This window comes from Callithrix jacchus, chromosome 20 (genome assembly GCF_049354715.1).
Source record: "Callithrix jacchus isolate 240 chromosome 20, calJac240_pri, whole genome shotgun sequence".
Lineage (NCBI taxonomy): Eukaryota > Metazoa > Chordata > Mammalia > Primates > Cebidae > Callithrix > Callithrix jacchus.
The window spans coordinates 38,109,564-38,127,319 of NC_133521.1; the positions used below are offsets into that span (position 1 = coordinate 38,109,564).

The 17,756-nt window shown below is 47.9% G+C and overlaps 1 protein-coding gene across 3 annotated transcripts in view; it reads right to left on the bottom strand.

The window, feature by feature from the left end:
• Positions 1-12,955, bottom strand: part of LOC128930282 (uncharacterized) — a 968,777-nt gene extending 955,822 nt beyond the window's left edge. Inside the window, exons 1-4 of one of the 3 annotated variants that reach the window (XR_013530209.1) lie at positions 12,568-12,955; positions 12,122-12,212; positions 10,996-11,156; positions 5,644-5,706 (exon numbers count right to left, since the gene is read on the bottom strand). The gene's annotated coding sequence lies outside the window, so the exon portion shown is untranslated. Of the gene's footprint in view, positions 1-5,643; positions 5,707-10,995; positions 11,157-12,100; positions 12,213-12,567 lie in introns of all 3 variants that reach the window. The other 2 variants (XR_013530210.1, XR_013530208.1) reach the window with 2 other exon arrangements.
• Between the last annotated feature and the right edge of the window lie 4,801 nt (positions 12,956-17,756).

Here is a 17,756-nt window from a genome sequence, read left to right on the forward strand (position 1 = left end):
GTGTTCATTCCAGGGGCTCCCTGCAGTTTTCTAGGTCCTCAGCTGCATTTTGGCCCTTGGATTCTATGAGGTCTTACAGTAAGTATTTCACTTTGTGTACACTACCAGAGTGGGTTTCTGTTGCCTGAAACCAAAAAGATTTTAACTAACACTTTTGAGCTATATTTGGGTCACCCCTAGCTGCTTTAATGCAAGACCCAGTGGAGAAAGCAGAGCCAGCTCAGGAAGTGAGCATTCATCAGAGGCCCTGAACAATGGGGTCATGGTCACTCCCTCCCTAGCTTCCAACATGGCCAGACAGGAGGACAGGGCAGTGATGGGCCTGTCAGGAGGTGGAGCTCTGGGGAACAGAGAGGCATTGAAGTGTCACTCTCACTGGGGAGCAGGACGTTAGTTTATTTCCACCTGGCAAGTGGCCTCTGCCTCTGTCATTGGCTAGAAAGAGAATGGGCCACCTGGACTCTGGGTGGATGCACATCCGAAGCAGCACTCCAGGGGTACAAGAGTGTCTGGAGTGATGGAGATCCATATGCTAGAAAAAAGGGATAAAGGACAGTATGGAATAACCTGACTTCCTATTCTCCCCTTGTTTCCAGAGACAGTGTGGTATAGAAGAAGGGACACTGCTTTGTCACCAGACAGGTCTGTCTTTGGCTCACAGCACTGCCATTGATAATAAAAGTAACAACAAGAAGAAAAGCAGTGGCAACAGCTAACATTTGTTGATCACTTGCTATGCAACAGGCACATTACATTCTCAGAACAGTCTCATTTTACAGATAAGAACACCAAAGCGGGCCGGGCGCGGTGGCTCAAGCCTGTAATCCCAGCACTTTGGGAGGCCGAGGTGGTTGGATCACGAGGTCAAGAGACCGAGACCATCCTGGTCAACATGGTGAAACCCCGTCTCTACTCAAAATACAAAAAACTAGCTGGGCATGGTGGCACGTGCCTGTAATCCCAGCTGCTCGGGAGGCTGAGGCAGGAGAACTGCCTGAATCCAGGAGGCAGAGGTTGAGCTGAGATCACGCCATTGCACTCCAGCCTGGGTAACAAGAGCGAAACTCCGTCTCAAAAAAAAAAAAAGGACACCGAAGCATAGAGAAGTTTCACAGATCATCCAAGGTCAATCAAGCTCTTGAGTGTCAAAGGAGGCATCCAAACCCCAATACTTGACTCCAGAACATACTGGTAGCCACTCCCTTACACTGTATATTCACCAGATGTTTGGCAAAGAAATTAACATCTCTGATCTCAGAATCCTTACCTGTAAAATACCGGCTGGAGATCCTGCATCGCAGGTTGTTAGGAAAGCAAAACAAAACCACAGAAAGCACCTGACATTTTGTAGCTGTTCAACAACTGTTGCTATCATCATCATCAATACTATCTGAAGAACCAGTAACTGAGAGACAACCATGGTGGCAGTTACGTTATCACTTTGAATACAATCAATATCATAATTTTGACATTTAACAATATCTTATGGGGTTCACCTGACAGAGAATTTGCTCCTAATCTTTTCACCGAAGCCCCTCAGATCTCCAGCAATCTACCGTCCATCTAGAGCAACAGGATTTGAAACCACCATTCCATTCATGGAACGTCCTCTTACCTGGAACTGCCAAAACGTGAATTTTCCCATCAAGAATATGTCTACTATTTTGTGTGTTCACCAAGATTTACACCTTATCCCACTATGTCTACGTGTAAAACTAGTTTGTTCTAGGCTTTATCCTCCTCTCCCTGTCTATACTTATAACCAGTTTGAACCACTTCTTTTCCCCTGACCCCATTCTGCCTAAACATATAAGCAGCCTTTCTATTTAGTCTGGATTGGTTGGCCAGTTCAATCCATCAGACTGATTTTCTGGTCTGTACCGACTAACTACATTGACTCAACAATCAAGAGAAGTTGAATTGGTCATGCTTTTGACAGTCCATTAAGCTTCTGCATTGCCTTATTCTTACCCCAGTACCTGGCAGAAAAATCTAGCACATGATGGGTGCCCAGTGTCTGAGGGTTAAACAGCCAATGTTTATTCCCATCCTGTTTTCCTACTTTAGAAACGCTGCTCCCTGGATCAAGACATTGGTTGCAAAGCCATCCACAAAGGTAATGAGCGCCTTTTTTTTTGGAGACGGAGTTTCGCTCTTGTTACCCAGGCTGGAGTGCAATGGTGCAATCTCGACTCACCGCAACTCCGCCTCCTGGGTTCAGGCAATTCTCCTGCCTCAGCCTCCCAATGAGCGACGTTGAAGTAGACAGAGTCAGCTAACTCCACTAAGAATACTCAAGACAGGACCCTGACCAATTCATTAGCAGCTTCGAAACTTGGAGTTCTCAATTCACATTGCAAAATGAATCAAGGCAGGTCATCGACTCTCACAGGCCTCCTTCTGTATCTGCTCCCGCACAACTTTCTGCTTCTTGAACAGCCTCAAGGAAATATCTAGAGCCTCCTGACCAACTCCAAGAGAGCAGAAGGCCCAGCTTCTCAGAACAGGCTCCAGCCCTCGCAGCTGCACCCTTTGTGGAGGCCTGAATCAGCAAGTCCCAGGTCTCTGGGGAAAGAACTGCTGCCAGTATCATCAGACTGCAATGCCCCAAATGGTGCCGGCAGCCAGATCTTTTATTCAATATGAACTTTAAGTTGTTCACCAGCTCTGGACCTTTGAGTTCGGCGTTTGATAATATCTCAGGGCAAATGGAGGGAAGTAAATGTCTAGTTTTCCCAAGAAAAAAATTTATAAGCACAACACCATCAATGAGGGCAGGGGGGACAGGAAAGGGGATGTTATCAGACATGTTTACCTGTTCCCACCAAACCTGGCAATTTCCAGGAGAGGCAAAGAGAGATTATTAACCCTTTATGAAATCTTGGATTAATAAAAAATGCTGGCTGCATCTAAGGCTCTAAAGGAAAGAAGGTGTGCCTCTAAATGCACCATTAACCTGGTGGCATCCCATTCTGCAAACATTTAACCGTAATTACTTTATGCCACACACACTTTATGCCTATGAACAGAGACGGGTGATGTTGTGTCTGCCTAAAGGAGCTCCTGGTGTAATAATGGAAACAGGCGTGCAGAGACATACATGCTCAATACGGTAAGTTAATAGCAGCAAAGGAAGTATGGGTGGGGGCAGTGGAAATACAGAAAAAGGACTGCTGGCATGCTTGGTGTTTAAGAAAAGCTAAATGAGGGCAGAGACCCCTGAGCTGGATGATAAAGACAGAAAAGGAATTTATGATGGAAAGAAGAGAGAAAGCACTATGGGGACAGAACCCCAAAGGAGGGCACGCTCTAGGCAAGTGTTTTTTCAAGCCTTGCTTTAGCTCACACAGAACCTTGATCAAAGGCAAGCAAAGCTACTCTCCATGAAGCAGGATGGGGCTCCTTTTCGATGCCATTCTGTCATCCTGCCCTTTCTCTCCCACACTTACACACAGTGGTCCTCACTGGAGTCTCATGGAACCCCAGGGCTATACAAGCAGACTTAGGAAAGCATTGAGCTAAGCAATACAAATTCTAGATTTGCAGTGGTTCAAGCCAGAACTGGGCTGGCCTTTTGAAAGTTTTGATACTGTCAGGCCGCCCTAGACCCTTTCAGCTTCACTGGAGTTGGTCAGGAGGCTCTAGATATTTCCTTGAGGCTGTTCAAGAAGCAGAAAGTTGTGCGGGAGCAGATACAGAAGGAGGCCTGTGAGAGTCGATGACCTGCCTTGATTCATTTTGCAATGTGAATTGAGAACTCCAAGTTTCGAAGCTGCTAATGAATTGGTCAGGGTCCTGTCTTGAGTATTCTTAGTGGAGTTAGCTGACTCTGTCTACTCCAACGTCAAGTCTGATGACTTCATTCTTTCTTTGGAGGTGTCCAAAATTGCCACCACAACCACCTCCTGCAAAATCAGTTTGGTGTGTGGGTTTCCATCTCTTTTCACATCTGTGAGTGACTTACAAACAAGAATCCATCTTCTCCCTGCATTTTCTCCCATCAAGACCCACAAATTTTATTTAATGAATAGTCACATAGCACTCAATATACCTGGACAGTGTTCCGAGCCCTTCCCAGGTCTAACCAGCACCAAGTAGATACTTATAAGAACTCAAATTAAAAACACCCTTTCAAATCTCAGTTTAATTTATTTTGAGTTGTTTCTTGGGAGCTCCTTGACATCTATGCAAACATATTTCCGATAGAGCCAGCTTACCCACTGGCTAGATGTGCCTGGATCCCAGTGTGAACACACTACAGCACATGTGCAATGCAGTGTAGAGTGACAGAGTCCATGCTTTGTTCTAGGTTCCTTATTAATGTCACCTCATATGATTTCAAAATTACCTAGCCTAGCAGGCCTTATTAATCTCATTTTTCTGATCAGGAAAATGAGGTTCCTGTGAGAGCAGTATCTTGCTCAGAGCCACACTGACTCAAAGACCCTTGAGGTCAGAAACTAAGTCTTATTTCTCATGATCTGTCTCCCCAGACCCTGTGCATTGTTCAGTATCTACGCAATCTGTGCTCAGAAAATGTCTTTGAATAAAGGAGTAAATAATTGTGAAGACAGCCACAGTCCACTTCACCAGTGATGGGGGTGCAAATAGGGACACATGCTTTAAATGAAAGCACTCATGGCCGGAAGTTCCACCTCCACATCCCTGGGACATCTGGGGTCTCTCAGACCTATCTCTTCCCAGCTTTTCCCAGACCACTGACCCCAGTTTACATCCTATTCCTGTCAGTACAGAAGACAAGATGGTCTACCCTCAAGGTTAGGATAATCATGCCAACACAACCAGAATTCCATCACATGTGTTTGCGGGTATGTTTGTGAGTGTGTGCACACATGAGAACATTTTACAAGATATACATCAAGACAACATTAAGCATAGTGTTTTTTTTCTTTTTTTGCTTGCTTAGTGGGCATGAGAGGGTACAGAGTATCACTCTATCGCCCAGGTTGAAGTGAGTGCAATGCATGATCTCAACTCTCTGTAACCGCCACCTCCCACCTCAGCCTCCCAAGTAGCCAGAATTACAGGCACCCACCATCATGCCTGGCTAATCATAGTAATTTCTGAGTGAATGGGATGATGTCCAATTTTATTTTCTCCCTTTCTACCTTTTCACTTATTTCTTCAATTTAAATGTTTATTGAGGCATGACATGCATATAGAAACTACACATCCCTTAAGTACATAGCTTGCATAATTTTAACAAACTGAACTTATTTGTGAACCCAAAGCAAGACCCTACACATGACCAGCTCCCAAGAGGTACATTTGGGGCTCCCTTTCAGCCCCTAATGCCCACCCAGTGAGTCACCAAAACCCTGACTTTTATCACCAGAGATTTTTTTTTTTCTCTCTCTCTGTGTCTGGCTTCTTTCAATCATCAGAACTCTAATAAGATTTGTCCATATTATGTGTGAGAAGTAAATCACTTGTTCTTATTGCTATTTATTGCTTTTTTAGGCATGAAAACTGTAACAGAAATACTTTCAACAGGAAAAAGAAACACGAGAAGTCAATGCTTTCAGCCACTGGTCCCCAGACACCAGCAATCCAGCAATCTGAGTGGAAAGAGCAAACACTCTGGAATCACAGGTTCAAATCCATACCCGGCTGGCCACTCACCTTTCCAGAGAGTGTTATTTCACACTGTGAGCCTCTTCTTCTGTTGGAAATAGATGCTTGGTGCTGCAAAGAAAAATTCGCACTGAGACGAAGGATATTTTGGCAACACAATTTTTACTTCCTGGACTGCAGGAAGGGTACCTTCACTAGCCATCGTGCCACGAGAGTAAAATGAACAAAGGAAAACACGCAAATTTATCCCTTCTGCATTTGGGGTTGTCCTTACTGCTATGTCTGCTCTCCGTTGGCTAGAGCTAGAACTCACAATCTAAACTAAAACTCGACTGGCTAACTTGAAACTTTTCCAGATAGGTTAAAAAAAAAAAAAAAAAAGCAATGGAGAGCTGGGACATGCCTGTAAGCATGTCCAGCACAGATATCTTGGTTAAACTACAAGGACACAGAATGTACTACATGCCTGTAAGTGTGGTATATCTAACAGCTACATAGGACAGGGCTTAACAGAGAGCTACTAGCGTACTTATTCTTTAACAAGAAAGGCAACTTTAAAAAGGAAGTTTCCTACTTCCCACATTTGCTTACTCTGAAAAATGGTGATCCTCATAGTTCCATGTGCAGGCACTAGTGGCTTCCACCCAGACGTCCTTGTGTTCTGTTTATTCCTGCTCACTGTTGATCTGCTGCCCTTGGGTTACTAAAGCCTTTTACAGGCGCAGATGGACCACAGGTGCCAGGGAGTTTACTTATTCCGGGCCTCAAGGCCTACAGCCAGTGACCGGTGGGTGCAGGGATATGGAACGCCAGCTTTCTGGCATCCAGGGGAGGTGCACTGTACCCTCCAGGGTTCCCTGCAGGAGCAAATTCAAGCTCCCCTTCAAAGGTCGTAGCCTGAAATCACCCTCTTTTGGGCTTCTTTCCTTCTCCACCCCCTCCCCTTCTCTTCTGCCAGTTTACCCTGGGAGTTCTCATTTGATAAGCCACATACAGAGGATTTTTTTTTTTTAAAGACAGGCTGGAGTGCAGTGGTGCGATCTCTGCTCACTACAACCTCCGCCTCCCAGGTTAAAGCAATTATCTTGCCTCAGCCTCCCAAGTAGCTGATATTACAGACACAAGCCACCATGCCCAGCTAATTTTAGCATTTTTAGTAAAGATAAGTTTTTACCATGTTTGCCAGGCTGGTCTCAAACTCCTGACCTCAGGTGATCCTCCTGCCTCAGCCTCCCAAAGTGCTGGGATTACAGGCATGAGCCACCGCGTCCGGCCACAGGAATCTTTATACAGGGTCTACTTCTAGGGAACCTGGCCCCATGTGCCCTAAAGGTTGTTGCGAGGTAAACAGGGACAGCTGTGTATAATCACGTGGCACCAATGGGGCTGACACCTGTTAAATCTGTTCCTCATATCAACAGCAGGTGGCTTTACTCTGTGGCCACAAGGCTCCAATCACAAAATTCCCCAGGGTTAGAAGGAATCATAAAAGTCCTGGACTCCTGGAGTCCTGAATTACTTAAATCATTCTTATCTCTCCCTGAAGAGTATTACAGTGGCTTCTAAATGAAACAACCAGGGACAGCCTTCTCCCCCCAAAACTCTAGCTTTATTGCATTACAATCAGCACAGCCATCGCGAGTGGAGATGAAACTGTGAAGAGCGGATATTAAAGACACCGGCTGCTCTGAACGTCCCCAGATGGGCAGCGCGATTACTGGCCTGGGCAGCACCTGCACCCTCTCCATCCTACCCTGGCTGGCTGGAGGAGGCTCTGTCCTTGGGCAACAGTGGGCGCCCCACGTAAAGGAGCTAGCACCCACTTATCCTGGGAAAGAGGGCTTCCTGTACCATAAACTAAAAGTGCAGGAAGATGTTAAAAATAGGAAGGAAAAGCATAGCAAACACGGAATTATCTCTTTTCTTTGAAGAAAAAAAGGAAGAAAATTCGTTGTATCTGAATAAATCTGTGGCATTGATCTGGATTCTAAGAGCAGGCTTTAGACTTGTTTCCCTCAATAGGAAGCAACCATGGGGGCCAGATACTGACAGGAAGCCGTTCTTTCATATTAATAGTTGTCATTTATGTGCCACACGCTCCTCTAAATGTTTAACAGTCTTTGAAGGAGCTATGCTCATCTTCGATTTGCAGATGAGGAAGCAGAGTCGCCAAGGAGGTTATTAGCTTAACTCTGAAGCCATGCAGCAGGTGGTAACAGAGCTGAGACTCAAACCCCATTCTGTCTGCTCCTAAGGCTGTCCTGTTAAGCAGAGGTATGGCCAGGAATTTGGATTCAAAGATGTTTTGGTTTCCTTTAGTTTTACTGCAAACTGGGTGGCTTAAAACAAAATAAATGCTTCTCATAGTTCCTGAGGCTAAAATCCCTCCTTGTATCTTTCTAGCTCTGGTGGTGGCCGGCAGTCCTGGGCTTGCAGCGCCACCACTCCAGCCTCTGCCCTACGGTCACACAGCATTCTCCATGTGTCTGTCTTTGTATCATCCTCCCTCTTCTTATTAGGACACGAGCCCTGCTGGATTAAGGGCCCACCCTATTCCAATGTGACCTCATCCTAACTAATTACATCTGCACCACCCTATTTCTAAAGGAGGTCACATTGTTAGATATTGGGGGTGGGACTTCAGTATGTGTTTGGGGGGAACATGATTCAACCCATAACAAGCAGCCAGAAACTCAGTTTCTTTTTCTTTTCTTTTCTTTTCTTTTTTTTTTTTTTTTTTTTTGACATGCAGTTTTGTTCCTGTCACCCAGGCTGGAGTGCAATGGCACAATCTCAACTCACTGCAACCTCCGCCTCCCAAATTCAAGCAATTCTCCTGCCTCAGCCTCCTGAGTAGCTGGGATTACAGGTTTACACTACCATGTGTGTGCATGCTCAACTACTTTTTGTATTTTTAGTTAAGATGGGGCTTCGCCATGTTAGCCAGGCTGGTCTCAAACTCCTGACCTCAGGTGATCCACCCACTTCGGCCTACCAAAGTGCTGGAATTACTGGCATGAGCCACCACACCTGACCCAGAAACTCAGTTTCTAAACAAGAAGATTCAGAGAAACAGAGGAGGGTCTTGTTCTCCTCCCTCACAGAGGGACCCCTGGTCAGGCACTCAATGCTTTCGATCTTAAGTCTCCATCTGTGTCTTTGTTCACCTGCTGCTAAGGAGATGGCCCCAGAAGAAGAGGCTAGCTCAGCACTGCAACAGGAATGAGGAAGAGCATGGGGGTGGGAGTTCAAGCTTCAAAATGTGGTGCCCTGTCAATTGCTGTATTCTGGAGCAAAGCTCTATGACCCTGGTTAAGACTCTACTCATAAAATAAATACTTCTTCCAGGTAGGGTCCTTGACTGGAAGAGTGGAAACCACCTCTGGATGACTTTAACTGAAATGGAATCTATTTTATAGATAGGATCTATCTCAGTCGATAGCCGAGGAGGCTGGGGCAATCAGCTTAAACAGTGGCCAGGAGTAAGGGAGTCTAAGAGATGACCAGAATCAGAACCAGCCAGTCCAATGCAGACATTAGCGCCCCGGAGCCTTGTCCTGGTGCCACGGGCCCACAGCCCTGCTGCTGGTAGGACTTTGACATTACTACTGCTACCACCACACTGCCACCAAAAATTCTCTACGGCCCCTGACTTTTCCAGCCACTGGCTCCAGATTCATAGTCATTGGTTGAGCTTGAGCATAGCACACCCATCTAAGGACTCACTGCAAGCGAGTCTGGGAAAGCGTGAGTCTATGTTTTTGAGCCTTAATAGAGAAAGACAGCCACTGCCTCCTCCTACCATGGGTCATACACTGAGCAGTTACCCAGATATAGGAAGGAGGTTCAAATGTTAGGCAAACAATGCAAAGTTGGTTTTCAGGGAAGATTCCATCTTCGTATCCAGGAACAAAGGTAGATGGCAGGTGTCAGGGCCAAATCTGCAAAAAGGGAGTTCACAGCTCATAGACTGGAGAGATTGGTGCCAGAAGTCTCTGGCCACAGAGACAAAACATAGATTAGGGATTGCCATGGGCTACGGATGGGGGAATGGGGAGCGGCTGCTTTTTAAGGAGATAAAAATGTTCTGTAATTAGATTGTGGTGATGGTTGTGGTGATGGTGATTGTGGTGATTGACTTTGTAAATATACCAAAACCACTGAATTGTACACATTAAATGGCTGAATTTTATGTTACACGATTTTATTGCGAAAAAAAGGTTTCAGAGGGGTAGCCAGACCCCTCAAGTTCAAGTTTCACAGAGAAAGAGGATTCTGTCATCAAAAACTAATGCAATGGGCACCGGGTTCCATTAAATTCTGCATAAGAATTCGATGGACCTGTGTTGGTCTAGGGGAATGGAATCAGTGGGCCAAGTTTGTCAGTAGCCCCAAATCTCCCACTTTTTTATGACTCCACGACTTTGCTCACTGAGTCACAATGAAGACACACATTCTTCATTATTTCTGCTCAGAATCACTGCAAGACAATGCCCAGTGGTGATAGGTTTTCCACCTGAGATAGAAGCTTTGTTGTTTTAAATGAACTTGTCTTGGGGCAGCAGGGGACACAGAATACAGAACCAGAATATAAATGATATTTGGTGCCATAGAGCCTGTGGCATCTATGCCAGCGACTGCCCACTGAATCCTCTCCCCATTCTGTGAGGTGGGTTTGTTGGGGTTGGGGGTGATGGAGTCACTATTGGAGCAAACAATGCTTGACAAACAATGCAAAGTTGGTTTTTAGGGGGAAAAAAGTAGTGAGGTAAGATGGAGTGAACTATTGAATGAGTTAGAAGGGACTCCATAGTTAGCTCCCTTTTTGCAGATAAGAAACTGAGCCGCAGAGAAATTGTGTGATTGACATCTGGGCCATCTGCCTTCAGAATTCTCAACCAATCTTCATTACCACATCTGCCACGGGTGTATATATTCAAGGATGTAGCATGCCATGGGAGTAAGTGAGGTGGTAAAAGTGCAAGAAGAAGAGCAGAGATAAGGGGGAGTCTCTGTAGGAGAGACCAAATAACTCTGAAGGAGGAAAGTGTTCAGTTTCTCTTTTTTAATTTGGGGGTATGCCTGCCCAAACCTTCAGCCGAGTCTGCTGTAGAAACAAAGGTCTTGTGTAAGCAGAGTTTCTTATTTGTTTTTGGCAGGAGGTGGTTGATTGGTTAATAAAAGAAGATAAGTTTCACATTTGGATCCAGGCTGGCAGAAATAAAGGAACAGAGATGAGATTTAGAGATGGGAACTTCCTAGCAGAAACCATAAGTCAGACCTAAATGTGAACTTGAGGTGGTAAAACCACCTTGGAATTCACAGGAGTTGCAGCTACTCATAACTAGATCTTAAGGGGCGGGGAAGACCCCATCGTTATGTGGATTCTACGTTTCTTACCTCCTATATTAGGCTTTGAGACTTTTCAGGATCCAAATTGAATTCATCTTCAAAGTTCCACTAGCACATTGTAGGGACTCCTTAACTGTTTGCTAAATTAATACACAGAAAGAGAGGCTTCTGGTGCATATATCATTATGTAAGTCAGAAACTGTATTTACCTACAAGTAAAAGACCAGATTTCAGTGTTTACATAGATGAGAAATCGAAAGGTGGGCATAGAGTCTGCTGTATGTCATGATGTCACCAATGTGCTTCTGTCATTCTGTTCTTCATCTCTTTCAAACATCCCTATGGTCCCAAAGTGGCTGCTGTTATCTCCAAAGCACACCCACCACTCCCACCCTCCCCACTCAACTACACCCCCACCTCTCCCACCCTTCTCACCTCCTCCACGACCTCCCCACCCCCCTTACCTCCTCTCCCACCCTTCTCACCTCCTCCACGACCTCCCCGCCCCCCTTACCTCCTCTCCCACCCTTCTCACCTCCTCCACGACCTCTCCACCCCCCCTTACCTCCTCTCCCACCATTCTCACCTCCTCCACGACCTCCCCGCCCCCCTTACCTCCTCTCCCACCCTTCTCACCTCCTCCACGACCTCCCCGCCCCCCTTACCTCCTCTCCCACCCTTCTCACCTCCTCCACGACCTCCCCGCCCCCCTTACCTCCTCTCCCACCCTTCTCACCTCCTCCACGACCTCCCCGCCCCCCTTACCTCCTCTCCCACCCTTCTCACCTCCTCCACGACCTCCCCGCCCCCCTTACCTCCTCTCCCACCCTTCTCACCTCCTCCACGACCGCCCTGCCCACCTTACCTCCTCTCCCACCCTTCTCACTTCCTCCACGACCTCCCTGCCCCCCTTACCTCCTCTCCCACCCTTCTCACCTCCTCCACGACCTCCCCGCCCCCCTTACCTCCTCTCCCACCCTTCTCACCTCCTCCACGGCCTCCCCCACTTACCTCCTCTCCCACCCTTCTCACCTCCTCCACGACCTCCCCGCCCCCCTTACCTCCTCTCCCACCCTTCTCACCTCCTCCACGGCCTCCCCCCCTTACCTCCTCTCCCACCCTTCTCACCTCCTCCACGGCCTCCCCCACTTACCTCCTCTCCCACCCTTCTCACCTCCTCCAGTTCTCACGGCTCCTGCCACACCAGCAACTTCTGAGAGCCTGGTCCTTGTGTTCCCCGTGTTCTTCCTGCCCAATGTTCATGCCTAGAGGAAGAAAAGGAAAGAGACCAGTGGTTTTCTCTGAGCCAGACTTTACTTGAGATGGAAAGCCTTTCCAGGAACCTCTGGCTACATTTCGCCAGCCAGAACAGGCTCCAGGTTGAGGGAGGCAAGGTAGAAAGGAGTTGATATAGAGGTGATAAGAAAGAAAGGGTCTTGACCTTCCTACAACCTGGCTGTGGATGTATCTGAAATTTTTTATATCATTGTAAGAGTGACAAGGGCTATGAAGAGAATGACAGGCACCTGCAAATGAGGAAACTGAGACTCCAAGAGACGAACCCGCCTTTAATTACACAGCTGGGATTCTAGGGGACTTAGAAGCCCCTTGTCTTTATACCTGCTGCTGGGAGGGCACGCAGCAGCCGCCTCTCCTCTTCTCCCGTTCTCCAGGTTCCTTCCAGTGAGGTCTGTGTTTGCTCTTTCTCAGAGGCCAGGCCAAGCCAGACCTCACAGGCAAAGCCCTTGGTCTTGCAGCAAAGTCTTACATCAAACAAATTAAAGGCCTCTCGGCTCTGCAACTCTGCTCCCGCCTTCCAGCCAGGGATGGAAGGATGATGCTGGGGCCACAGGGACCCTGAGTCATTGCTGGGAGAGGAAGCTCTGGATAGGGCAGCAGTAGACCACGGGCAGCCCCTGGGTACCAGGGACCTGGCCTGGGAAGGACCTGCATTACTGGGGATTCACACCACCTTCCCCTCACCCTGGACACCCTGCCATGGTGGCTTAGGTCACAGACTGGACCGGGCCCCTCTGCCAGCCTTCCTCCGACTTCACAATGCTGTATTATCAGAAACCATGAGGTGTACAGCAGAGTGGGGCAGGGAATGACTATGACTCATTTTGAAGGACCCAGAATCAGCCTGAGAGGGGGTGGAGGTCAAACCCAATAGCAGCTCAGAGGAGTCACAACCAGCCGTAAAAATAGGTTTCATATCACAGCCTGGTACATCCATCTGCAGATAAGCATACAGCATAGAAACACAAACATATGCAGCAGCTCTTCCCTTCACTATGTGCAACGAACTGTGGTTCTATTCTATTCTATTCTATTTCCTTCCTTCCTTCCTTCCTTCCTTCCTTCCTTCCTTCCTTCCTTCCTTCCCTCCTTCCTTTCCTTTTTTCCTTCCTTCCTTCCTTCCATTCTCTCTCTCCCTCTCCCTTTGACAAACGCTGGTTGGTTGAGGCCACAAAAATAATGTCATGATACCCTGAGGGGGAACCTGCTGTTAAATTATGGTGACTTAGCATATTGGCTTTGCAACACAGCTGAACTGGGTTTGAACTTGCTCGTGTGTGAACAAAGCCAAATGACTCAGCCTCTGGTGTTGCACGACTTTTCTGAAGCACTAACACCGTGATTCCAGTTCCTGACCTTTCTTCCGGTCCACACCACGACCTCCAGCCTGACCTCTGTGAAATGCACCTGGACAGGGCGGCTGCACTTTCCCGCTGCATGCACTTTCCACCTGCAGCCTGGCAGTCCTTGTCCACTCCCTTCATGCACTCCCTTTGATCTCAATAAAAAGACAAAGTTCCCACCTTGGCTGGAATCCTGCCCACCTTTCCCGCCCTCCCCACTTGGCCTCACCCCCACCTTCCCCACTCAACCCCACCCCCACCACTCCACCCTCCCTACTCAGTCCCACACCACCACTCCCACCCTTCCCCCAAAGGGGGAAGAAGGAAGGAGAGAAAGGAGACCTGAAATGCAATAACGTATGGAAGGAATTAGGCACTGTTCTTGGCATACAGTGAGCACTCTCAAGGTGCGGGCCCTCTCTATTCCCAGGTGCAGATGTTGAAACGAATTGCGGAGAGAAGAGAAGTGTTCAGGCATTGGGTGGCGAGGTCAGAGTGCTGTCTACGATTGCTGGCTTCTCCTCTTTGACCTCCTTGACCCATGACTTTCTGCTCCTCCTGATGTCATGGATGCTCTCACCCTGTCCCGTGGCCACATCCTGCCTCTGGGCTGGAGACCCCCACACTCACAACATTAGCCCAGCTTCTGCCCTCAGCTCCAGGCTCGTCCATCCAGCTGCCTGCTGGGCATTTCCCCTCAACTGTCCAGGGGGCAACTCGAAATAATCATCACACAAAGCCCCTTGATTAGCCTTTCCTCTCCACTCAAGCCCTGCCCTCTCTCCCCATCCCAGTAAAGGGCACCCTCTTGATTCTGGGCTTTCCCTCACAGCCCCACACCCTCCATCAGCAAGTCTTTGTGGTTCTGCCTCAAAATAAATCCCTAATGCACTTACCGTCCTCCAGTCCCACTGGCACCATCCAAGCCTCCATCGTGGCTCATTTCCCAGGATCGGCAGAATAACAGGCCCAGAGGTGCCCACTACCCCAAATCCCCAAAACCTGTGACTGGGTGACCTCACCTGGCAAAAGGGACTTTCGAGACATGATTAAGCTAAGGACCTTGAGATGGGGAGAGTATCCTGACTGTCTAGATGAGCCCAGGGCTAGTCCATTCCTGCACTGCTATAAAGAAACACCTGAGACTGGGTCATTTATAAGAAAAGAGGTGTAACTGGCTCATGGTTCTGCAGGAAGCATGGCAGCATCTCCTTCTGGGGAGGCTTCTGGAAGCTTCTATTCATGGTGGAAGGCAAATCACTGAAATGGTGAAAGCAGGAATAAGAGAGCCAGGGAGAGATGCTCCCCATTTTTAATGACCAGATCTCATGAGAATTCACTTACTATCGAGAGGACAGTACCAAGGGGATGGTCCTGTCCCCATTCATGAGAAATCCACTACCGTGATCCAGTCACCTCCTGCCAGTCCCCACCTCCAACACTGGGAACCACATGTCAATATGAGATTTGGGCAGGAACACAGATTCAAACTATGTCAAGCCCAATGTAATCAGAGGGGTCCTTAAGAGAGGGAGGCAGGAGGGTCAGAGTCAGTGGAGAGGTGATGATGAAGGAGAGAGAGAGACAGGAGGAGGGAGATTTGAAAACGCTATATTTCTGTTTTTCAAGATGGGCGAGAACCCACAGCCTGCATCTGCAGGTGGCCTCTAGAAGCTGGGGAAGGCAAGGAATGGATTCTCCCCTGGAGCTTCTAGAAGGAACACAGCACTGTCGACAACTGGATTTTAACCCAGTGAGACCCATGTCAGATTTCCGACCTACAAAACCTTGGGATAATAACTGTATGCTTTTTTAAGTCACACAAGATTTGTGGTAAGCTTGTCACCGCAGCAATGGGAAAATCACCCACCTCCTCACTGTCTCGGCCTCTTAACTGGCCTCCCTAGGGTATCTCTTGGCTCATTCCTCCATTTTCTGCACAGCAGACAATGTGGGCTTTGAAAAAGCTTATGTCGGATCACATCGCGTTGACACAGAAAACCTTCCAATGGCTTCCATTGTCCCTAGAACAAAATTCCAACTCTTCATCATGGCTGGAAAAGTCGCGTTCCTGGTGTCTGAGCACAGCCTCCCTCCGATGCGCCCCTCTTGCTCCCACTTCTCTAGGCTCTAGACACCCTGGATGCATTTCTGTTCCTTGAGCAATTCAACCATGTTGCCACCTTCAGGCATTTTCTTGGGTGTTTCCCTTTCAGGAATTTTCTTGTCATTTGTCCTTAAGGGCTTGGTCTGAGGTCTTCTCTGATGACATCTGCATGTTTAAAACATCCTGTCTTGGTGGGGCGCGGTGGCTCAAGCCTGTAATCCCAGCACTTTGGGAGGCCGAAGTGGGTGGATCACGAGGTCAACGGATCGAAACCATCCTGGTCAACATGGTGAAACCCCGTCTCTACTAAAAATTATAAAAAATTAGCTGGGCACGGTGGCGCGTGCCTGTAATCCCAGCTACTCAGGAGGCTGAGGCAGGAGAATTGCCTGAACCCAGGGGGCAGAGGTTGCAGTGAGCCGAGATCGCGCCATTGCACTCCAGCCTGTGCACACACACACACACACACACACACAAGAGCGAAACTCCGTCTCAAAAAAAAAAAAAAGTCCCTGTCTTCTCAACAAATCTCTATCAAGTTCCGATGCTTTACTTCATCGCCACCATTTATTGCAACGGAAATTATCTTATTCATTTACTCATTTCTTTGCCTACCATTGTGTGGTTGATGGGCGGAGTAGGACAATTGTTTCTCACTACCCCGTATTTATCAGTACTCAACATTTATCAGTTTTGATAAAGGAAGGCATGCTTCCATGAATGAATGAAACAAGGAACGCAGGCTGTATAGTGGCTGGCACAGGATTAGTGTTGAATAAAGATGACTTATTTGATATCCTTATCATAAGGATGACCGATAAAAAAGCACCTTGTTCACCATGAAGTGCTACACATATGTATGGCTTCCTCATTAACTGCATTCACTCCCCGGCTGGGGGAGAGCCAGGTAGGACTCCCTTGGGTCTTAGCACGCCAAGAATCAAGTTGAAAGCCACAGAGGCCTGGCATGGGGTGCAGGAAGTCTGAGCTGGCAGAAACCCAGTCTGGTGGCCAGACATGAAGAAAGAAATTTCCTTGGAGGAGGCGCTTGTGTTATTACAAGCGTGAACTTAGAGAAGCAACAAACGCCCATTTCTCAGTATACACATATATACACACACACTCCTGCACACACACACACACACACACACACACACACACACACACTTAAGGCCCACCAGGGCCTTGCTGGACAGATCCAGCGGATGAGAAATCTCTGGGGGATGAATTTGCAGATGCCTCCCCAGGTGCTGTCTGGAGCGACCCTCCCATCATTAACACTCTATGCAGCTGAGCACATGCTTTTTATTGGGATGAGTATAAATAAACAACAACAGGAGACTTGAAAAAAAAAGACCCCCAGAGGAAACCTGATCCTCAGGCAATTAGAGCACTTCTGTTCAGATAATTGCCAGCTGAAATGGTGAGCTGGGTGCCAATCCTCCAAAGGCAACAAGACTGGCCACGACAGGCTGACAACAGCCCCCCCAGCCATGTGGGCCTCCCTGCCTTTGTCTGCTGCTCAGTGAAGGGACACCCAGAGCTGCAGGGGGACTCCACTGCAGCTCACAGGGCCCCTCTGGCTGTGAGCCTGTTGGAGGTAGGGCAGGGGCTGGGATCACCCCCACACAACACACATACCAAGGCTTCTTCCCATATGAAGGGAGGAGAATTGACACATCTTTAACATTTGCTCTGTGAAGGTACTTTTAACACAGCTCATCCAATTTTCCCAGAAATCCCTGTGAAGTCATATGACACCCATCTCACAACTGGGAAAATTGAGGCCCAGGGAGGTTTGTGAAAGTAGTCACAGTTGTACAGGTGGGAAATGATGGCTCTGAGCCCTGATTCAGTGCTGACACCTTTATCTACTTCACCTCAGGCCCAGCGTGCCTGTGCAAGATGGAGCTAAGACTGGTGGGCCCACTGGGGCTTCTCTCTGCCTCCTTTCTCCATCCCGCCAGTGACTGTTAGCCACATCATGTGAGCATATGTTCCAAGCCCCAGACTCTTAGTCTGAAAAGATTGAGCGTACTCAGCAGGCACAATGGGACTAA